We start from the raw sequence: 25,454 nt of genomic DNA, 5'->3' as shown, positions 1-25,454 counted from the left end.
CCCAGAACCTCAGATCAATGTAAAGCTCCCTCTGGTTTAAACTCTTGATTTCCTGGTTCTCCTCCTCTCCACTCTCCGTTTTTCTATTTGCCCTTCTCAGCCATATCCCGGTGATTTTATAGTCAGGGCTAAGCGGTGGCCGCCCTGTACACCGACTCCACTGCTTACTCTCGCGGTGACAGCTTCCTCTAGCTGTGAGTCATCCTCCCGTACATACGGTTCAGCTTTCCTTTATGTTTTTATGCGATGGTTTATATTTATAAGGTTGAAGGTATTTATAACATTTGATCATCATATACATATTAACACTATTTATGTTATATGACATACTTTATACTACTTTGATTATATTGATATGTACCTTATATATATATACTTTGTTTTATTTATATATATATTTTTCTAATATATAAAGTTTATTTATGTTTGCTTTAATATAACTTTAAAACTTTAGATTAATTAATTAATTATTGATACCATACTAAATCTTTATTCTATTTTATAATTATCATTTTTTTATTCCTTTATTATTATATTTTAGTATTATTATTTTTTATACAGGGGCACATAATATGTGCAATTAAAGATGGGTCGTTACATGGCTAAAGCTAACTTCGAGCTGCAAGGTTCGTTTTTGAAAATATTTAGTTTCTGGCTAAAGCTAACTTCGAGTTGCAAGGTTCGTTTTTTTTTTTGTATGTCCGTGTTGGGTTTTGTGTTTTTTGTTTTGTAGGGAAAAAGAGCTTTCTCAAAGCAAGCATGCAACCCAAAGCATCAACCCCTCTCTCTCTCTCTCTCTCTCTCTCTCAAATTTTTTGTATAGCTCACTTGGTGCAAAGCTAATTTATGAGAGTAGAGGTCTTGGGTTCAAGTCTCCATTTTGTGGGGGCAGATTTTTCATTTCCGCACATTCCCGCACTTCGTCGGCGACTTCATCAAATTTTCTTCAAAAAGCCATAACTTCTTCATCAAGAAGCCGTTTTCAGAACAGTTTTTTTTTTTAAACAACCTAATTTTTCGAGATCTTTCCATTGAAACACTTAGTTTCAGCATCATAGCTTCAGTTTTTTTTTAAATGGAAAGTCCATGCCAACTTATTCTTGACAGCACCAACTACTTCTAATGGTGGTCCTACATTGTGGATTTACTTAGAAGTAAAGGTCTTTACAGAATAGCCACAGGCCAAGAGACCAAACCGAAAGATGAAGACAAGGTAGTTAAATGGGAAAATAGGCAAGACCAAGCACGTGAGTTGATAGGGATGTCTATTTCTCTAGATCTTAGATTCCATATTGTAGAACTTGATACTCCTGATGAAGCAATGAAACAGATTACTAAAGTCTTTGGAATTAAAAATGAACTTAAAGCCCATCAACTTGAAAATGAATTGCTTACATTGGACCCCAATAATTTTTCTTGCTTTGAAGATTTTTTGTCCAAGTTCAAGACCCTTAGACTTCTCTTGGAAGGTGTTAAGGTTAAGAAAGAATATAGTAGCCTTATCTACTCCATTCTTACTAAGTTGGGACTAGCCTATTCTGTGTTTGTTTCCACCTTCCATTCTACAAGAGAAGCCTTCATTTCTCAAGGAAAAACCTACAAGTCCCCTTCCTTTGATTCCTTTTGTGATTCTTTAATAAGAGAATAAGAAAAACTCTTACACCTTGGTCTTCTTCATCTTGGAAACTCTTCTAAGAAAGAGTTAGCCGCCCAGCAGCAACCAAATTCAAAGAATCCTAAGAAGTCGTATCCTAAAAGGAATGGTCCTAAACCAAACAAGGGTCCTAAGCAATTTTCGCCTCAAAATGAAAAATTATTTCAACAAAATGATAAGACAAATAAAAACAAATGGAAGAAGACTGATATACATTGAAACTTTTGTAATTGAGATGGCCACTTAGAATCCAAATGCTTTAAGAAGATGGAAGCCTTGGAAGCAAAAATGAAGAAGCATAACATCCATTTGGAGCAATCTTCAACTTCAACTTCATCTTCAGGAATGGCACTTTCTGCATGTGGTTGTCAAGCATCTCAGTCTAGCTATGCACTAAATGTATCTTCTTCTTCTCATTCTCATGAGTGGCTCATTGATTCTGGAGCTTCTTATCACATGGCCAAAAACAAAGCCATGTTTTCTTCTTTAAATGATTGTAACACCAAAAATATATATGTTGGTGATGATAGATCTCTTAGTGTTGTAGGGACTGGAACTGTTCATCTAGACAATGGTTAGTTTAATGATGTATTATGTGTTCCAACCTTATCCTGCAACCTTCTATCTGTATATCAGATAACCCATTCAGGTGAAGTTAAAATCATTGAATTTTCACCTCACGATGTTGTAATTAAGGACCTAAGAGATCCTAGATAGATTTTAGCTACTGGCATTGCTGATGATTCTACAAGGTTGTATAAGTTTCACAACTTTGGGTTATCAAATCTTCCCTTAGTATTTGTTGCTCATAATGATGAAGTGAGCAAACTTTGGCATGAGCGATTTGGTCACTTAAACTATCGCTCTCTTCAGAATCTATGTAAAGAAAATATGGTGACAGGTCTTCCAATGGTATCTTGCAGAGATGGTGTTTGTTTCGGATGTGTACTCGGAAAACATCATCGGGACAGTTTTGAAAAACGTGCCTCTTGGCACGCCTCAGCCCCTTTACAGCTCGTGCATAGTGATTTATGTGGTCCACTTCCAGTTGCTTCATTCTCTCGCTACAAGTATTTCTTAACTTTCATTGATGATTTCTCCAGACGTACTTGGGTATTCTTCTTAAAACTCAAGAGTGAAGTATTTAACATGTTCTTGGCCTTTAAGGCCTTTGTTGAAAAACAATCTGGACATCAAATTCTTAAGCTAAGATCTGATAATGACGGAGAATATGTTAAAAACACATTCATCAACTTTTGCACTGAGAATGGAATTCAAATGCAACATACTGTTCCATATACTCCACAACAAAATGGTGTAGCTCAAAGGAAAAATCGCACCTTAAAAGAAATGGCTAATTGTATGCTCCAATCTAAAGGACTTAGTCTTAATTATTGGGCAGAAGCAATTAACTGTGCAAATTACATAATAAATCGCACTCCTACTAAGGTTTTAAAGAATATCACTCCAGAAGAAGCATGGGGCTCAATCAAACCAGATGTAAGTCACTTTCGTGTTTTTGGAAGTGAAGCATGGGCCCATATTCTAGATGAGAAACATAAAGCTTTAGAACCTAAGAGTGAAAAATGTATTTTTGTTGGATATTCTGAAGATGTCAAAGGATATAGACTTATTCCACTTAAGTCCTTTGGTGTTCTGTCTGAGGAACTTACCCTGTAAAGTTTGCTGAAAATATATCGGCCTGCGAGCCTAGTTCGGTGGATGTGCCACCTCTCCCTATCTCTTCTACTTTTGAAAATATTTCTTCTTCAGATGATGAAAGCGAGGATGAAAATCCTCCCCCACCTTCTCAGGATCCTCCTTCAGCTCCTCAGCTTCCAAAATGGGTCTGTGCTACTCGGGATGCAACAGGTGAACTTGCCGGTGATCCTACAGATCAGCGACATACACGTTCTCAGTTCGAGAGAGCCTCTTCTTTATTGGCTCAAGCTTCAGTGAATTATGATCCTGACACCTTTGCAGAAGCTTCAGGCCATCCAGAATGGGAAGCAGCTATGAATGAAGAATATCATTCACTATTGGAAAATGATACATGGGATCTTGTTCCTATACCAAAGGGACGAAAACTTGTTAGATGCAAATGGGTTTACAGAACCAAGTATGGACCAGATGGGAAAGTTGATAAACATAAAGCTCGTCTTGTTGCTAAGGGTTTTTCACAAGTTGAAGGAATTGACTATACTTGTCACACGGAATGAGTCGATCTTGCGCCTTTTTGACTTTCACAGGGGTCCGCACCCACTCCTTTAGGGACAGAGCGGGCAGGTCCACATTTTTTGTAAACAGGAGGTGCGGGACCGCATGCAACAGTGAGAGAAAGTGCGGAACCAGAGCTTTGTTGATTTTCAATGTCTTTCTCTCATTTTCAAAGCTTGAATTGAAGAGATGAGGTCTGAGACTTGCTTAGGAGGACAGTACAAGTGATGATAGACCCATACTGATTGCAAATAATCATGGTGACGATATTTTTGTGTAACAGATTGCCCCCTAAAGTGCGAAGTATGTAGTAGATGAGGATTTCATTTATCATTTAGGAAGAATGAAGTACTTTATCATTTCGAGGATTATCTTGTGGAGAGCTCGGTTGGAACCTGTAAAAACATTCAATGCAAGTTATATATATGAGATCATATCATCGCTGAGGTAGGCATTCCCATACTCAGATAAAAAATGACTTAGAAAACTAACTACTGCTCTGATACAGGAATGATCTTGTAAGACATCACAAGTATAGACTCATGTGGACACAGTATGGACGCAACCATTTGTTTATGAATAGTCCATTATAAAATGAATACAAAATTCCTCGCAGCCTGGATTGTGGAAACTAGATCCAGGGTATTCATTTCTACTTCCGAAATAGTACGATTCTATCCATGCGAATGAATTTTTTGAAGTCGAACATGGTAGAAACCACTTGATTACCAGTCAATGATGTAAACTGTTAACAAGTGTGAGAGAAACCACCAGTGATGTCAATGGCTCTCAAAGTACCCAGTACAATCCATGAGATGTGAATAAATGTGTTGATGTCGAACATGTCACAGAATCCTTTGATCGAAGGTCAATGATGCAACCTGTCATCAAAGGCGAGAAACCTGCCATTGAGGCATGCAGATCCCAAGGTACTGACGATTTCTAGATCATCTTTCTAGATAATGATCTAAAGTCGATAGAAAGCGATCTGTCGTACGCAAGCCTACAACACAAAATCATAGATCAAGTTGAAGAAATTTAGTTGCAAGGACTGACTCAGGGATGGTCAAGATGGATGATAGATATTTTGCAGATGAATGGCTTATTGGCAGTGACCTCTTGAACACATAACGACACAACAGATGGCTTGGTGACAATTGACCCAAAGTTAATAGCCAGCAACTGGCTGAAGACTTTCAATATGGTTTAATCAACTGTTAGGCAAAGGATTTCCCAACCCAGGTGAATACAAGTGTCCTGTTCAAGAGTGGTTACAAAGTATGACAAACAGGCTCATTTTTCTCTCTTTTCCCCCACCATTTCTGGCAAGTACCTCTTTATTTTTGACAAGCTTGAGGAGGATAACATTTTCTTGATTATAAGCTCATCCTTCGGATGAGTCCAACTTAGTTTAAATTCGAACCCTAAGAAGGAGTGGTTCGTTCCTGTTTGTAATTGAACAGGTCCTTTACTGTGAAATTTTAACGAGTCCAGTATAGGAGAAACTCGGCGTTTTTCAAGTTTAGAGAGTCTGAAAAAACTTAAGAAGACTCCAGAGTTGACCTTTTTCGTAAATTTGTGTCTCCCAAGCCCAAAAAAGTATGAAATAATACTTGAGAGAACCGCTCGATCTTTACGACCAAGGAGTACTTTTCGTAATTAGTGCCCTTGATCCGAAAAAGTAAAAAAGTGATCAATGACACATCGTTTTATAACCAATATCAAATTTGAAACGACAAAAATCCGGAAATGTTTTCATGTTTTTACGGTCAGAAAAGAGCTGTAAGTGGACCGTCTTTTAGTTTCGTTTTAACGAGTTTAAAAGAGAAACTCGACGATCTTTTCATATTTTAGGAGTCAGAAAAGAGCTTAAAGGTGACTCTAAATGTTTTTTCGTCAAAAATGATAGATTTCGCCTGAATAATCATTTATCCTTAACAAAAATGCAAACATTACTCATACCTGTTTGAAATGGATAAAAATGCTGCAAAAATTACCTTTCCAAAGTGAAACATAAACAAATTTGCAATTTATTTACTCAAAAAACTTATAAAAATGGCTTCCGTCAATTCATTTTTACCGTTTGAGATTTGGGTGAGAAAATAGTGCTTTTGTTCAGAAAACTTTCCGTGAAGATTGCGGAAAATCCAACTGTCGGAATCGAACGTCGTCTTCTCCAGGTAATCCACATCATCCTACTCTTCATTTTTAACTGTTTCATTTTTTTGTTTTAGGCTTTTATTTCATTTTTTGGAGGGTTTTTAGGCTTAAAACCCGCGCGCGGGGGCCCGCAGGCGTAACACTGGCAGCCCGCAGACCCCGACTTTTTCTCAATGGGGAAAAAGTCAGGGGTCTGCACCTTCCATGTAGGCAAGGTGCAGACCCACGCACTGTGTCTAACCCAGAGGGTGCGGTCCCCGCAGCAAGGGTTTTGAACCCAAAAATTCTCAAATTTGACCCAAACAAATTAATTTCTAGCATTCTAATTTGTCTTTTTATTGGATGCAGAGAGTACATCATGCTAGATTGGCGTGAACGAGAGCATGAGGACGTGGATCTAGCCGCGTTGAATCACCAACCTTTGATCGATGCATTGAAGGCATGCTACTTGTACAAATTCTGGGCCATACCTGGCATGAGGGCCCAGGTGGATTTCTTACAGTGGCTGGTTGACAGATGGAGCATATAGGATCAATGCTTCTTCATTGGTGGCCACTAGCTCGAAATCGAGCCGGCAGACATATATTTCTTGACCGGTTTGCCTAAGAGAGGCGAAGACTTGACTCTATTTGGGACTAGGCCAGGTGGCCAGTCTGTCGATAGCCTCCGACTAGAGTTCTGCAACAGCCATGCTAGAGACAAAGGGATAGACATTAAAACCATATCCCTTCCTGAACTCATGGTGATCGCATTTACTGTCACCAGACTTTGCGGGAGTGTCGCATTACATATTGCCGCCGGATCCCAGATGCGGATGGCAGTTGACTGCTTTCGACGCACCATCTTCAACTGGTGCGATGCTGTGTTGGCCAATGTAAAAGGCCAGCTGACCAAAGCCAAAAATGGACAACTGAAGACCTTTGGTTATAGGGTTTTGTTGTGAGTTTTGGTCTGGAGAGGGTTCCCATGTTGATCCCGCACCACCTTACTGTTGGAGTTGGGCTTCCTCGAGAGCCCAAACTGATGCGATGGGTCGCAGTTATGGCCCGTCATTCGGACGAGGGGATAGAGGTTGTTCGATTCAAACCTGAGTGTTTCCAATGGTTGGAAAACCAGGTTTTCTCTATTCAGGACTTCCCTTACGCTGGGGTAGATTTTCGTGGTGACCCAGAGATGGCTCTTCCACCAGGAGAGCAATGGGATGACTCAGGTAAAATCATTTTCAACATTCTCCTATTTTTTTTTATTATTTTTCTATCGTCCCAAAATTGATAGTAAAAGTTTCAAATGCAGATGTGGGTCGACAGCAACCAGCCGCTCTCCGGCCTTATGAGAGGAAACAACCAGTTGCATCCGCGCTAGCCCCACAGGACGAATCAGCAGAGGTTTTGGCCGAGTTGGAGAGTCATCTAGAGTGCTTGACAGGAGATATTCCGGAGACCAACATAGATGACATTCCTCGTCGACTTTAGCGCTATGTGATTAGGGTCCCAAGACCTTTTAGGAGGTTCCTTTGTAAGGTGGCCCGTGCTGTGGTTTCTTATCGAGATCATCACCAATGATAGGATGATCGCCTACTGTGGGCACATATGAAATTTTTGCTTTTTGTACTTATCATTTTTGCCGATCATAAGGTGTTTTTCAACCTATGATTGAGGACGATGTATTTTTTGACACATTCCTATATATATATATATATATATATATATATATATATATATATATATATATATCACTATTACCGGCTTATCTTGTAAATCATGTTATGGAATGGCTTTAAATTTACATGTATGATTATTGCAAATGTCTACTTAACATTAGAGAAGCAATTGCATCTGCTAATGTATTTAAAGATCTTGGAATATGATGATATTCAATATAATCAAATTCACGTTCCAAGAGACGCACTCTCAAAAATAATCTCAATAACACTGGATTTCTAATGGCATACACTCTATTAAGCTGTAATACAACGAGTTCAGAATCTAACCTCACTATCAAACTCCGAATCCCAAATGAAATAGATTTAGATAATAACTCAATCACTGCACTATACTTGGCAATGTTGTTCATTTTTTGACCGAGGCTTACTCCATGCATAGATACCAACTCATCAGAGGGCGAATAAATAACCCAAGCTGCGAGATATATGTTCCGTGTATTACGACAAGCACCATCAGCGAAACCAATGTATGTTTGGAGAGGCATCGACATCTGCAATACCAAGAGTAAAACCAAGATAAGTAGGAATGATGACGAAAAACACTCTCTAAGCTAAGCACACTTTTTAAATTAAAACACATCAGCTAGAAAGAAAAACTATCCTAACTAAAGATTCTCCATACCCATTCTTTAAGCATAATACCTCTTCAAGTAAAGACCATTTCTAGGTTTACCTAAAGAGTCCCCATCAAAGTCTACCAATTCATAGGCCCCTTTTGCTAGCTTTCGCTTGACAACATAGGGACCATGCCACATAGGAACGAATTTTCCAGTGCCTAATTTATCATTAGCTTGATCGTAAACTAAGACTAGATCTCCTTCCGAAAAATTTCGAGGGGTCACATTTCGATCATACTGAGCTTTCATACGTTTTGCGTGAGTCTCGATCACCAATGCAGCATCACGTCGATTCTCATCTAATTGAGCCAAGTATAACAAACATTTTTCCTCTTCGGAAGTGGCTGGAAGTAACTCGATGGCCATTTGCAATGACGGGATTTCGCATTCAATGGGTAACACAGCTTCCAGACCATAAACTAGTTGGAAAGGAGTGAACCCTATTGATGTTTTTACTGAGGTACGATACGCCCAAAGCGCTGAAAATAGTATGTTATGCCAATTCGACCGATGAATCCCAATGATTCGTTGGATCATGATGACTAAAACTTTGTTGATGGATTCAACCAGACCATTAGCTTGTGGATAATAAAGGGTTGAACTATCGTGACGCAAACCAAGCTGGCCTGTAAGTTCGGTCATCATAACGTTTCGAAAATGACGCCCATGATCAGTGATAATCGCTTGTGGGACACCAAACCTAGCAATTATATGATTGAACATGAAAATTGCAGCTGTCTTTCCGTCTGCCTCAAATGTAGGCATCGCCTCGGCCCACTTGGTAAAATAATCTACCGCAAGGATGATATACACATGCCCCCTGGCCGAGTGAGAGTTACATGTAATAAAATCAATACCCCATTTGGAAAAAGGACCAACGGCAATTATAGGGTGGATAGGAGCAGGTGGAGCGCGCATCTTTCAATCAAAAATTTGGCAGTTGTGGCATTTTCGGACCGCGTTAATACAATCTTTAAACAAAGACGACCAAAAGTAGTCAGCGCGTAATATCTTTTGGGCTGTGGCATACCCAGACATATGACTGCCACACGCTCCAGAGTGACAGTCATTGAGAATCCTTTCATCTTCCTCGTGAGTTAAACAACATCGAAAAATAGAGTCCGCCCCACGGCGATAAAGAGTATCTTTAATAATCCTGAATTGTTGGGACTGGAATCGTATTTTCCGACGTTCTGACCTTGAAATTTCTGGCCGAAAGGATTGGGTCTGGAGATAAACGATGATATCCCCATACCATGGATCTAAAGTGCTGATTAGAAACAAGGATTCGTCCGCAATGGGCTCCTCTGCCACAGTTTCGGTATCAGCACGCGGGAAGTCACACATTAACTCCGCAAAAACTAAAGATTTCTTAGACTTAGATTTTTCAAATTCCAAGTCGAGCTCCTGTAGGATAACAATCCATTTAGAGTACTTGCTCCCTAAAAATTGCTTGGTCAAACTGTAGATCATAGGGTTGCAATAAAAAATTACTGTAGTTTTACGTAGTAAAATGTAGTGACGAAAACGTTGGACAACTTGAACAGCTGCCAATGCCAATTTCTCCACATGTGAGTATTTTAGCTCAGTTGGATTTAAAGTGCGACTAAGGTAATATATCAAATATTCAGTACCGAATTCATCTTCCTGAACTAAGACCATTCCAATGGTGGAATGAGAGGCGGCGAGATACAAGAAGTAATCCTGGTTGTAGTTGGGAGGATGCAATAACGGTGCATGGGTTAACGCGTGTTTTAGTTCGTCAAAAGATTTCTGAGCTATCTCATCCCAATAGAATGGAGTGTTATGTTTCAATAACCGGGTAAAACCCTTTGTAACCTTGGCGTAGTTAGGAATGAATCGTCGTAAAATTTTGCTTTCCCTTGCAAACTATGGAGTTGGCAAAGACTCGAAGGAGGAGGCAATTTGACAATAACTTCAACCTTCGAGGGATTGATGCGAATGCCAGCTTTCGAAACAAAAAACGCCAGAAATCGACCCGTTTCTATACCAAAAACACACTTGTGTGGATTCAACTGAATCTGATAATGCCTACACCTCATAAAGATTGCTCGTAAATGGATGAGGTGATCAGCTCGATGTAATGAATGAGCAGGCAAATCATCGAGATAGGGTTGCACAATGTGCTTGATGTCATGAAACACATAAGACATGGCCCTTTGAAAAGTTGCTCTGGCATTCTTGAGCCCAAAAGGTAATTTGCAATAAACAAATGTCCCCCATGGACAAATGAAAGCCGTTTTTGGTTGATCGGCAGGTAGAATATTGATTTGATTGTATCCGAAAAAACCATCCATGAAGGAGAATATTTCACTGTCGGCACAATCATCAATGATTTGATCGATATAGGGAGTTGGGTAATTGTCCTTTGGATAGGCTCGATTAATGTCCCTATAATCGATACATATTCTTATTGTCCCTTGCTTTTTGTTAACCGGAACAATATTCGATACCCAATCCGTTAACGGGATCGAATAAATGAAACCTGCTTTGAGTAATTTTTCAACTTCTGCTTTAATAGCAGCAGCTTTTCTTGGGTGAATCTGATGCAAACGTTGCCAAACGGGTTTAGCGTCTGGGTAAGTCTTGATTTCATGAACAAAAATCGCGGGATCAATTCCTGGCATTTCCTCATAGGACCAGGCAAACACGTCGCGGAATTCTTGGAATAGGGCCTTATATATTTGAATTTCGTCTTCTGTACACGAGGCACCTATATGAATGTTCTCAACAATTCCAAGCTTAATCGAAATGTCAATAGGAATAGTTCGAGAGATGTTTCCCAAATTTAACTCTAAATCAGGATGTTTCATTGGATTCTGAGGTTCCTTGACATATTCAGTTGTAAAAATTGATGAAAAATCATTTTCAAAACGATCATTCTCGGGTAAAAATGAAGATCTGTGATGGAGATCTTCCCATGGTAAATCATCTACACATAGGATTTCACAAATTTGCTCATCAGAGTGAACAAGTTCAGAAAACGTGATTGAATCCGAGCTTGATGTGAAAAGTCTTCACGGACCACATTCATTAAGTCAATTTCGGTTGAAGATGGGTTGGTAAATGATTGCACGACCTCATACGCAATTTCATATGGACTCAAAGGCATGAAATCACCAAATGAGTCTATCTCAGATTCAGAAGGAACGATCCAAGGATCATCATAAAATGGTGTCTGACGAAATCATATGAATGGTTGCAAATGAAGACGATGCGTTGATCGGAGGAAAAGGAAAAGTTCCCAGTAAACCGACATCTTTAACTAGTCCTACTCCAACATCCTTATATGGGATAGTCATTTTACCGACATGCTGAATACTTTCAGAAGAGGCTGGGTCGGATGAAAAGTAAGCCAGCTGGTCTATTGTTACGATCTTTCCATTATGAGGAAACTTTATAACCTGAAAGACCAATGAAATGACAACTGCCATAGCGTAAGACCAACTACGACCCAAGAGAAGGTTGTAATCTAGAGGGGCATCAACCACCTCCACATCTAGATTAATGGTTTTTCCTTCAACCCCTATAGGCAAATCCTATAGAATGCCAAAAGGATGAAACCCACGGCCATCAAAGGCCTTTAGAATTGTCGGGGATTGATTTAGCGAAGGAGAAACAAGCGATCTCCAACATTGTATCGACATAATACACGTTGAGGCTCCCTCATCAATCACAGTCCGATGAATACGCTTGTTTTTGACTATCACTGGAATCTGGAAAGCCATTTGATGAGGTAAGCGCGGTGTACTATTTTCTAGATCGAAAATTATTAGGTTCGAGTCCTGAACGTCAACAGCTCCTATAGCTGACAAAAGTAATTTACGCTGCGCTGGACATGATTGCAGCACTTCCAAAGCTGACATTACTGAGGGTGAAATAGCTAAATCCTCAACAATCTCATAGTTCTGAGCTGCTCTCGCATGTGGATTGAAAGCTGACTTTCGAAGTATACCCTTGGCGGGCGGTTTGATTACCAAGTCTGGATTAGGTTTCTCGATCTGTAGTGGATCAGAACCGAGAGCTGAGGTTGATGGGTTAGAATGAGAATATTCTGCTTCTTTACCATCAACAGGACTTTTACTACCATAATCATGCGATCGATTCGCAATCCTAACATGGGACATCATCAGTATGGGTTCTTCATTGGCACTCGAGGAAGAACCTATCATTTTACTGTCTTGACTTGGAAAAGGATCTTTCAAAACAGCAGGCGTTTGGGAACCTTTGACAATCTTCACAACCTCTGCATGATGAGGGCAATCTCTTGTAAAATGTTCTTCGTTACAAATGAGACAAGGATAACGAGGTTTGTGCTTTTCATCATTAGATTCCGATTTTTCAGGTTTCTCTTTTGAATTTTTGTCCGTTTTATTTTTCTTCTTCCCTTTCTTCTTACCACCGGATTTTGATTTGGCTGTAGATGACTCTACAACATGAATATCGACGGAAATCTCCGCGGAAGAATCTCCTGTCGGGAAATCAGGCAAGGTTATGATAGGAGAAGAATTCTTGGAAGACTTCTTCTTACTTTTAGTGTTAACCGTACCAATCATACCATCAGCGGCATGCGACCCCGAAGGAGCTACAGTGATTTGATTTTGCTTGGGAAGATCGGGGATTTTCTCATGTAACGTACCTGACTGAGTATAGACCAAGTCAAGGTACTGTGCTTGAGCAATTACTTGCTCCTTAGTAACGACTCTATCTTTAGCTACATCTTCAATGATCTTTGGCAACAAGGATTTTACAAACCATTCAGCCAAGATCTGATCCAGAATAAAAACCTTCACTAAACGCCGTCGACGTCTCCATTCATGAATGTGATCTAAAATGTAAGTGGACGATCGATTGCTTTAACGAAGTTAGTAATTCCATGCCATTGTCGTATCTGACTAGCAACTAAAAATGAGTTAAAAACGAGGTAGCTAACTGACTAAAATTATAAAAAGTGCCTCGCGGTAACTCAATGTACCACTTGGCCACAAGAACAATTAGAGTGCGCTGGAAAAGCCTTAGATGGATTGAATCATATGAAATGGAGTTAGACGCACACTAGAGGTGATAAGTCATCACATGGTTCAACGGGTCCTCTCCTGATTTGCCTTCGAACTTAGGAATATCACTAGGAAACTTATTCGGCATTGGTGGCCAAAACGGAAGATAATTAATGGGATCGTTCGTTAGGCACGACAAGTCAGGCGAGTCCAAAGTTGCGATAAACAGTAACTGACGATTAGGGTCCCTAAAACTCTGGGTCATGAGACCAGCCCCAGGAGGAGGATATCCAGGATAACTAGGAATAGGGATTGCATTTGGGATATTGTATCCTCCCGGAAAACTAGGATTAACCGGACCGTACTGGGGTTGTTGATATGTGTACCCAGGGTACGGTTGATACTAATAGACTGGCTGCTGCACAGCAGGACTGAATTGGTACTATCCTTGGTACGGTTGATAAGTAAATTGTGGTTGACTTGTGACAACCGTACTTGAACCAGGTTGTCCTACAGGCATCTGAACCGAAGTTTGAATCGTGGATCCAGACGGAGGTAAAGATGTCTAAGGAGTAGATATAGGAACAGTATAAACCGGAGCTATCGATACTCCAGAAGTAGGTGGGGCAGATTGAACAGATGTTGCGGCAGTTGCAGCAGTCGTTTTAGGTGGAGTACGAGGCGTACTAGGCCCAGGCTGAGAAACTACCAAAGGTACAGAAGTTTGAACAAAAGACTAGACAGGTTGCTGGGGTGTACCAGAAACTAAGGGTTGTCCAGTTTGAGATGACAACTGTACATTCGGTTGCAAGACTTGTTGAGTTTGCGATGGATCCCACACTAAATTCATTCCGGGGTACGGACCCATAATAGGTTGAGAATATTGAGGACCATAACCGGGTTGAGGGTAGGATTGATAATTCAAAGGTACATTTCCCGTTCCTTGAACATATGATTGACCACAGGGTGGTTGGAAACCTTGGTTCGAGTACTGACCTTGGGGTTGATACCCTTGAGGCACGTATTGATACTGGGGTTGACCTTGAGGTACATATTGATACTGGGGTTGACCTTGGGGTACATATTGAGTCTAGGGTTGACCTTGAGGAACGTACTGTCCCGTAGGTATGTACTGTCCTTGAGGTTGCCCCCCAGGCGATAATTGAGGATTTTGAGGCTGCCCCCCAGGTGGTAACTGGCCACCTTGAGGTTGAGGATTGGGAATAGTACCTGACATCATGATAATATCTTCTACGCTCAACGGCTTAGTACCATTGCTTCCAGTTAATAACCCTTGTTCAATGGGTTGAGGAGATGCTCCCGAAAAAGTACCAGAAAGTGAATGATACCTAGAGGGAACAGAAGGACCGCTGTACAAAAAGGATTCTGGCGATTGAGTAAACATGGACGACTGTCTTGACATATTTAACGGAGGATAATAACCTCTAGGTGTTGGGTGATAAGGAACACGAGGTGGTGAAAAACTTAACCCTGGGTTTTCTAAGAAATTAGTCAAAGAAAGATACCAAGAATTGCTCCTAGGTGGACTGTAAAAAATTGATTCACGCCCCCTTAGCTCAATAGCAGGTTGATTTTCAGGGATAGGGATGCCTACTTCTTCTTCCTGAGTAGCAAGTTCTTCGATAGCTATAAGTCCAGAAGGAATATTTTGGGTAATTATTCTTTCTACCCTAGGTGAACCAAGACCACTAGAAGCTGGAGAAGCAAACCCCGATGTCGGAGTAGCAGCAAATTCACTTTCAAGTTCAGATATTTCAGGTTCCTCACCTATATCACTGGTAGATGAAAAGCTACCAGTAACTTCGGAAACAGACACTGATTATGGATTATAATCTGCTACTAAAGCTTGAAAATCAGGATGTACCACCAAAGAAGACTCTCATTCTTTAGGTGATCCAACTCTACTGTCTCTAGGAGTTACGAGGACTCTTAATCCTTCAGGCCGGCTCAGTGAAAACTCAGGAGGTTGGCCCCGAAGTCTATAGGACTTCCTCAGTAATTCAACCACGATTAAAAAATTTTAACTACTTCACACGCAAAAAAAGTAAAATCTCAATGAAAACCACCTAAAGCCTCTAAACAACCAAACAAATTTGAATCATACGCCTAAAGAATATAGGAGATCAAACACACACAAACAATAACTTTCCGTATTGAAAACACTAGTTGGTGATGAAATCCAACGTCGCAGAGTTCAATACAGAAATGGCGGTTGGAACAGTTACCCCGACAACCTGCTTAATGAATATACTGGCACAAGTTCCTCCACTTAACCGTCTCGAGTAAAGAGAACCCCCCAGAAAATCCAAGTGAGTCTAGCCGACGTCTGCTCCAGGTACAGTGGGATCTTCCCACCACTGTCACCTTAGGAAGAATCCTAAAGAATATGGTCACTAAGGTTACCAACCGAAACAAATATACCTGGGGGAACAGTCTACGATCCGATACACACGCAAGGGCAAAGTAGCAAGCTCAATCCCCTTGAAGGCTCCTTGACATAATCCAAGGTTTACCAACAAGTGACCCCAGGCTCCTCGAAAATGGTTAATCCGAGATTTACCGTTTTTAATACGTGAATATCTGGCGTCGTTCCCAATGAGGAAGGATTCATTCCCACACTGGTTCAGACACGATCTCGTGCTTCTCCTTTAAGAGGAGCTTTCCCAGAGCATAAATGCAACAATTGGATTTCTTCCCTACCACATGATACAACTACTTTTTTGTTTTTACTGTCATGGAGAGTTAATTACTCTCCTACTCCAAGACACTAGCCTAAGCTATGTTGGTGTATCAGAGCCCTAGAAATAAAAATATTACTAGATGAATTTTACTTTAAGCGTTATTTTTTATTGGTTTTTGTTTAAGTCAAGAGGTGCGGAGATGAAACTCGTGGTGTGAAGACTCGACTCAAAATCACTAAAAATGCACTTAAGATGATTAAACAATCTTTTCCCTTCAATGAACTTCTAGCTAGGAAAGAGTTTGAGAATGCAAATACTTGTAAACACAAATCTTTCTTAACAAACAAATTAAAAGAAGAGCTTTTGTCCTTTCCAATGCACTCAAAATGAGAAAACTAGTTATTTTCACAAAAAATTTCCCTTTTCTATTCAAAACACTCAACCACTACAAAAAACAAACTTTTTCCAAAAGGAATTTTTTTATTTTTTATAAAACACTCAAAACTATGCAAACGACTAACTTTGAGATCTATAAATTATAAAAACCTATTTGAAGTCAAAGCTTACAAGATGTCTTTTTTAAGGATGTTTTACTTAGCTAGATGTAAACTAAGGACCAATTTATGCAGAATCACAAATCAGTCAAAAACAACCAATTTTGTTTTATTTTTCAAAAATGAAATCCAAACTCTTTAAACACAAGCTTTTCGAAGTTTTGTAAAGAGAAAACATAAGGTGGATTCCTCAACAAAGGTATATTTCGAAAATGGTCAGACTCATAAGAAGGTTGGTAGAAACCAAGGTGATCTGAGGTTCCTATAGCTTCTAAGCTCAAAGCTACTACAAGACCAACATGAAAAACAAACCCAACAAGCAAAACTTCTAGGAATTTCACCTAAAACCCTAACACCAATGAAATAAACCTAAAGAAAGCTTCTGACAGGTTATATGCAGGTCTGGGCAGTGGATAATAACTTCTAAACAAAAACTACGCTGACTAACAGAGAAAATATTAAGTTTTCCAAAATTTTGACAGGGTCCGCAGGCCCACAGTTAACACAGGTGCGGTACTGGTCTGTGCTAAAAGCAAAAGTGCGGATAAGTACCCACTGTGTCAAAAGGCTAGGGTGCGGTCCTCTCCCAAAGTTATGAAAAAAAAAAAAAAACCCTAGATCTACTATTTCTACCCAATTCCACACACAACAAGCCAAAAACAGAAACAAAAACACAGTTTCTCAGGTCAAAGTAAAAACAAGGAAAAAATCAAGTCCCCAGCGGAGTCGCCATTTTGTCACACGGAATGAGTCGATCTTGCGCCTTTTTGACTTTCACAGGGGTCCACACCCACTCCTTTAGGGATAGAGCGGGCAGGTCCGCAGTTTTTGTAAACAGGAGGTGCGGGACCACAAGCAACAGTGAGAAAAAGTGCGGAACCAGAGCTTTGTTGATTTTCAATGTCTTTCTCTCATTTTCAAAGCTTGACTTGAAGAGCTGAGGTCTGAGACTTGCTTAGGAGGAGAGTACAAGTGATGATAGACCCATATTGACTACAAATAATCATGGTGATGATATTTTTGTGTAACAATACTGAAACCTTCTCCCCTGTTGCCAAAATGAACTCTATCCGCCTTGTTCTTTCCCTTGCTGCCTCTTTCAAATGGGAATTCCATCAGATGGATGTTAAATCCGCCTTCTTGCATGGGGACTTGCATGAAGAAATCTATATGGAACAACCCATTGGCTTTATACAAATAGACTCCAGCCTTGTATGTCGGCTTAAGAAATCCCTTTATGGTCTCAAGCAAGCTCCTCGAGCTTGGTATGCCAAAATGGATAACTTTCTTTTAGAAAATGGCTTTTCTAGGTGTCATTTTGACAATACTGTCTACACCAAGAAAGTGGGCAAGTCTCTTATCATTCTTGTTCTTTATGTTGATGATCTTATCCTGACTGGTAGTGATCCAAACCTTATAAACCATGTGAAGTCTAGCCTTAAAAGGAAGTTTGAAATGACAGACTTAGGACACTTACATTATTTTCTTGGTCTTCAAGTCTTACAATCCAAGGAAAGTATTTCCCTTTCCCAATCCAAGTATGCATGTGATATTCTACGCCATTTTCACATGGAAGATTGTAAGCCAGCCCCTTCTCCCTTTCAGTCTGGAGTCAAACTTTCAGTCACTTGTACTTCTCCTGAAGTTGATGCTACCTTATACCGTCAACTTGTAGGAAAACTTTTGTATCTAACCCATACTCGTCCTGACCTTTCCTTTTCTATTGGCCTTGTTGCTCGGTTTATGCAAAACCCACGTGAAAGTCATTGGAAAGCAGCTAAAAGAATACTTCGTTATGTTCGAGGTACAGTTCAGTTTTGGATTCATTACAGTGCCGAAGCATCTCCTTTATTGGTTGGTTTCATTGATTCCGATTGGGTTGTTGACCCTGATGATCGGAAGTCTACTGCAGGTTATGTGTTCACTCTTGGTTCAGGACCTATTACATGGGCTTGCAAGAAACAAGGTGCCATTTCTCTTTCTTCAGCAGAAGTAGAGTATCGTGGTGCCGTAGAAGCTGGTAAGGAAGCCTTGTGGCTTCGTCAGATCCTGTCAAAATTTGGCTTTCAGCAGCAGCATCCGACTACACTTTGGTGTGATAATCAAAGTGCCATTCAACTATGCAAAGATCCAGTCCAACATCAGCGCAGCAAACACATTGAACTGCACATGAACTTCATCAGAAAGCTCATTCATGACCATGTTCTTGAAGTGCAATATTGTTCAACATATGATCAAGTTGCAGACATCTTTACAAAGGATCTCACAGAGGCGAAGTTCACTAAACTTCGATTTATGGTTGGAGTTCAGGAAGTTGTCACTAAGGGGGGATAGGTTCTAGTGCCTCCTTCCTTCTCCTATTGTGTCATATTTGTAAATCCTTCAATCCTATCCCAAGTTGTTCTTAAGGGGGATGTTAGGATATTCTGACACATAGGAAATAGTTAGGTACAACTTGGTCTAGTATAGAGTTAGGTATAGAGTTAGGTAAAGTGTGTTTCTTTACTATGTACATTTTGTAACTTACAATCTGACGGTCATGATATGTAGCGATCCGACGGTTCATTCTCTCCTCGGTATTACCGACACTTGATCCATGGCTTAACACCCGATTGGTCCATGATCTCTATTTAAAGAGCATTGAGGGTCATTTGAAGGTTAACCGTTCATGAGAGAAGCTTATGTAAATTTTCATTCTTTTATTAATAAATTGCTTGAAGTGGCCGCATTGGCTCAGGCCGTAGAATGTTTCCCTCTTTGAGGGTTTTAACCACGTCAAAAGTACTGGTGTATTGATCTGCGATCTGTTTGTGAGCGGTGTCCTTTGGTGTTCTGTCTGAGGAACTTACCCTGTAAATTCCTAGAGAAGGAATCTGGGACAATCTACCTATGAGAAGGAAATGATGGCCATATTACATGCAGTAGATACCTGGTGACCTTACTTACTGGGGCGATGTTTCCAAATCCGCATAGACCATCACAGTCTTAAATATTTTTTGGAGCAACGCCTATCCTCCCCAAAACAAAATAAATGGCTCGCCAAAATGCTGGGATATGATTATGAGATCATTTACAAGAAAGGGCATGAAAATAGTGTAGCAGATGCATTATGTCGCCAATTTGAGGAGGAAAGTACCATGCTCGCAATTTCCCTTCTGTTGTGACCACCAACAACCCCCTCCTTATTTAGTATTAGCAATAACACTATATAAGTGGGGACCCTTAGTCAAAAAATTTAAAAAAATCAATTAGTGCTTATATGTCACTCCTTAAGAAATATCGCATCGCACCAAGAACGATAGGGCATTTTCTTATGAGTCAAAATGATAAAATGCGAGATTACGACACAAACTCCATCGCATCGCATGCATTAATAAACACTCATGTTGGAAAACCTTAAAATCGTCGATATGCGATATCGCATATCGCATCTCGCAAAATCACATAAAATGCACATAACAATTAAACGATTAAGCGATCCGCGATCTTGCGATATTGCGATCTGCGATCTTTGCGATGTTGCGATCAAACAACCTTGCGATAGAATAGCACGATGAAATTGCGGTAATGCGATACAGTGAAATGTGATACTGCGATGCAAATCGCAGAAACATTCCATCGCAGATTTTCCTGGCTCAATATTCAAGAAAAAGTTTTTCCATGAACCAAGAACTAGTTACGCGCTTTAATGATAATTAGTGAATTACACACTAGTTGTTAATAAAATATGGTTTTGTGTTTTTAGAAGAGCCAGTTCACGTCAGATGGCATGCTTTTGCATATCCGTGGCATTTAAAGCTTTCCTATCATTATTTATTATCATTACTCTCTCCTCACTTGTGAACTGTAGGAACGAAGAACAAAAGTTACACAAAGCAATGTGCAGGAAACCATGGGGAAAAGGGGAAGGCTCCAATGTTCAAAGACAGAGAAAAGGCGCCCTCATAAATAGATACCGCATGCAACAGAGCTGCAGATTCACAAAATGCTGCTGAGCCATCCATTACAGATCTTTCATATACAACCATGGTTAAATGGGTACTGAGTGACGCTGATATCAACAGACAGTTTAATGCTCAGGGTCAAGAGCTCACGAGGTCATTATTTTTACAAATTTTGAGCTTTATACCCGATAAAGAGGAAGAGGCGCAAAAGGTGAAAAACGCATCAGAGAAGCCCGAATCAAAGAACGGAGGCAGTTTCCGATGCGCGATTAGCGCCTAGCGCTAATCGCGCATTGCTGAGAAAATTGCACGAGAAGGAAAGCCTCTAATTGCTCTATCACCTGTAAGCTCGAAAATTGGAAGAAAGCAATGATAAAAACAAATTGGAAACAAAAAGCTAAAGAAAAAGCAGAAGCAATCCAAAGGGTTAACCAAGTTGAACTGAGATTATTACTGGGCATACATGGTAAAGCCACATAGTCAGTGGATGACTCTCAAAGTATATCATTGATTTTGCTGAGAATATGGTGCCATCTCTTGCCAATTCTGTTTGCTTAGCTCAACCAAAAGCGGAAGACAGTCAGCCGACTCTACTCAAGCAAATACTGAATGATTGCAATGTTAAGGAGCAAATGCAGAAATAGTTAGATATTAGATTTAATTTTTAGAAATAGTTTTGTTTTATTTTTGCTTAGAAAAAGGGCGGTCATTTAAACCGCATCCAGAATCTTTTTAAATAAGTTATTTAGTTAGTAGTATTTAAACCCTTCTCATGCATTTAGAGAAGGGTCTAGAAATTTATCAAAAACTTGTCCTCAGAACATGCACTTTTGCACCCTCCGAGGAGGTTTTGATGAATGAATGGAACAGGATTTGTTGATGCTTGCATTTGATATCTGCTAATGATGTTTCACTTCTGTACTCTTAGTGGATGTTAGAGCAAAGAGAGATAAATCATTATCGCTTGAAGCTCATGAGTAGGACTAGTCATAAATGGTACTTTTATCTCTTGACCATTTCTGCTTATTTGTTAAAGTGATATACAATTTTTAGTTGTTTATGTATTATTGCATGAATGCCCGAGTTATCATTTGGCACTTTTGTACGGTGATAGCTATTTATTTATGCTTAATGTATGAATAGCTCATTATGCGATATGTTTTTCACAACTGTTTCGTCTAACTTTTTATGCAAAGTGGTTCATCCTTATTGATTTCTTTTCTCATAATAGCTGACTGATATTTATTACCAGTTGTTATTTGAAATCTTTTTAGATCACATAATAGAAGAATTACATCCCGAGTTAGTATAGACTTAGATGTTGCTGCTTATTAGATTACACTAGCATAGCATTAGATTAAAGTTAGAATTAGAATATCTCAATTAGGAATTGTTAAATTAGGAACATCAAATTCTACACACACACACTCATAGATTAGGAAACTGGTCCCATATCCCCAGTCGGACCCACTATACCGAACAGATAAGGAGCTGCCAACCAAGGTCCAGACCGGGCGGGTATCCCCCTTGTTGTAGACCCGATTTTCGGGGCTTCAACATATTTGGCGCTAGAAGGAGGGCCTGAACTATGAATGGCAAGTAAATCTAAATCTGAATACCATTCTGAGAGTAAATTGCCCTCACCATCTCCCCTGACTTCTGCATTACACTTAAAGCCAAAATTAGAAGTCGCTGGAGTATCAACCACTGCTACAAACCCTGACATTTCTGAATGATCTACCATTGAACCTCCTGAAGTTGAATCTCTGATTCACAAACTTCAGCGATTTTCTATTTCTCCTCAAAGGTCTGATAAATCTCAAGGCAGCGTGACTTAGCAATATAACCCTGCTCATCCCCTGAACAGATTAAAGAGTGAAAATTTTGGTGTTCAACCAACCGAATTACCTCTTCCCACAAGGAAAAGAGCAAGGAAATCACCTAAGGAGTCTGATAGCGAGACTCTTTCATCATCATCATCCATCTCAACTTCTTCACCGCGAAGTCAACCATCCACTCCGCCACTTCAGATCATTGTCCATCCGTCCACTGGAACCCCCACAACTCCTCCTCAATCATCTGCAATCGTAGTATCCTCATCTTCCCAACCGCAGGGATCATCTTCTGCACTTTCCTCTGTTAGTAGTTCAGCAATGGCCCAGTCTCCATGGAATAACCCTGGGGCAGTATTAATGCCTGCACCCTTGAGTCAAATACCGGCCCATCCTGAGAAATGGCTGCCTAAGTTTAATCCCGAGGTAAGCATGCTAGCATAAGAGCACATAAACAACTTTATGCTATCCATTAATCTCAATGGGGTTACTAATGAAGATGCTGTTGTTCAACTTTTTCCTTATACTCTGCAAGGAACAGCTGGATCATGGTATCTCTCATTACCCTCCGGATCTATCACTAGTTGGGACATCTTGCAAGAGAAATTCCTGACCAAGTTTGGTGATGACAGGTCTATGACAACACTAATCATTGACCTATCTAACCTTAAGGCTGAATCTAGAGAGCCTATCAAAGATTTCAATTTGCATTTCAATAAGATCCTGAACAAAATTCCTACTACTTCCCAGCCCAACGAAGAAGTACGAAGTGAATGGTATATCACTGCTCTACCATCAAACATAGCAATCTTCGTGGATAGGGCTAATAAAACAACCTTAGCCGAAAACATGAAAGAAGCAATAGCAGCAGAGAAATGTATAATAGCCCTGGAAAAGAAATCCGTGATAGAGGAATGGAAATCCAAGAAAGTCACCTTCAAGGAAGACTCCAAGAAGAAACAAACAAAAGATCCATTCGATTTGGAAGGATTGCAGAAAGTTCTAAAGACCATGTCCAATGAAATGGTCGATATCAAGAAGCAAGTAGCAAAAAATTCTTCAAAAAAGCCCTACAGATCTTTTAAAAGAGGCCCTTCAACGGATTCAAAGCCACCAAATGCCATTTCAAATGCTAAATCCGAAGAAGAGGAAGAGGAAATTGCCACTGAAGGGAAAACTGATGAAGAAGAGGTTGTAGAATTACAAGGAATGTGGGTTTTCATCCTGCCACGAGAAGAAGATCAAGAAGTATTCCTAGTTACCACACGAAGTAAAAATCAACTTGATCCTCCCCAAACTATCCCTAAGCCAAAGAGCGCAAGCTCTGCAATAAAGGATAAAGTCGCAACAAAGAAAACAACATATAAAGCGACTCAAACCAGCCCAGTCCAAACAAATGCATCAAATCCATCTAAAACATTGATTGTGTTAGATGAAATGGAGTACAATATTATAGAAGATATGAAAAAGACTAGGGCCAATATCACTCTTTACGAATTGAACAAGTTAAAGCATCAACAAAAGATAATGTTGAAAGAATTACATGTTGTGCCAGTTGCACCTTTGCCTGCCGGTGTACTTTCTCAAGCTTCTCATAACATGGGAAGACCTCCAACTAATGTGATCAATAAGGTTGATCCAAATGACATTGCTCTAATTGGAGGAAGAACGAGATCTCATACTCCCCGGTTTCTCCTTACTTATGAAAAATTCAATAAAAATGTGCACAATTGTTTGGTGGATTCTGGTGCTTCATCGAATATTTTACCAAAGTCCATATGTCCCAAGTTAAACGTTCAACCACAGAAATCCGCTGTGCGCATAGTTAAGCTAGATCGATCTCAAGTCGAAGTGATTGGCGAACTAAATCAAGTAACCATAAGGTTGTCATCCAACTCAAAGGTATGTCAAGTTATTGACATTTTAGTTGCTGATATTCCAGAATTTTATGGCTTAATTCTTAGCATGGATTGGTCAGAAAAACTTCATGGATACTTCACAACTGACTGGTCGCACATGTGGCTGCCCTACAATGGTAAACCAAATCAAATAAAAGTTGAACGAGAGCTACATCAGAAATACATAGTAACGGAGCTAGAGGGGGAAAATGAACCAGTAGCGTATAACAGTAGCATTATTGGAAATTACTCGGTAGATTCTTTCCTCGGAAATTTCAATGCTCATACGTCACCCTATTTAGAACACTGTTTTGTCCCAAGTCAAAAAATTTTCTCGAACTGATAGTTCAAAATGTATCAATTTTTTAGATAGTCTTGTAAATAAATCTTTGTTTTGGAAATTATTTTTTGATGGTTCTAAATCTAACGAAGGAGCAGGAGCAAGATGCGTTCTAATTAGTCCAGAAGGAGATAAAATCATGCTAACATGCAGACTCGAATTTGATTGCACCAACAATACAACAGAATATGAGGCTTTGGTCCAAGGGTTGTACAAAGCAATCGGGTTAGACGTCAAGTACCTTCAAGTTTTCGGAGACTCTGAGATTGTGGTCAGACAGGTACGTAATACTATACATTGCTTATCAGGTCATTTAAAACATTATCAATCCTTAGTTCAAGATCTAACTAAGGATTTTATAGCATTTAATATTTCTTCAATTCCTAGACTCCAAAATGCAAGTGCAGACCTTTTGGCTAACGTAGCTTCTAAGCTTATTCCTTCAGAAGATTTTAGTCCAGATAGATTCTCAATAGAATTAATCTTTAGACCATCTATTCCTGATAACATCACAAATTGGAGAGTATTCAACGACGATCCTGATATTGTAAATTTCCTCACATCTGAAGGATCCTACTCCAATCAAATAATTGACGAAGACCAACATGATCGACAATTGCAACAAGATAGCACTAACAATGTTATACCTAAGTCAGTAGTCAAGTTAGAAGACTTGTACAATTTGAAAGATCGGTTTAAAAGGTCTACCAATTCAAAACTCCAAAGTTCAACTTTGAACTACGAATTAGTAAACCTAGGAACCGATGCCAAACCACAAAACATTAATCTAGGTCT

Source organism: Pinus tabuliformis, chromosome 2_1 (genome assembly GCF_031772625.1).
Source record: "Pinus tabuliformis cultivar Carrire ecotype Pingquan chromosome 2_1, CPIR1, whole genome shotgun sequence".
NCBI classification, from domain to species: Eukaryota; Viridiplantae; Streptophyta; class Pinopsida; order Pinales; family Pinaceae; genus Pinus; species Pinus tabuliformis.
This window is presented reverse-complemented; position numbering follows the sequence as displayed.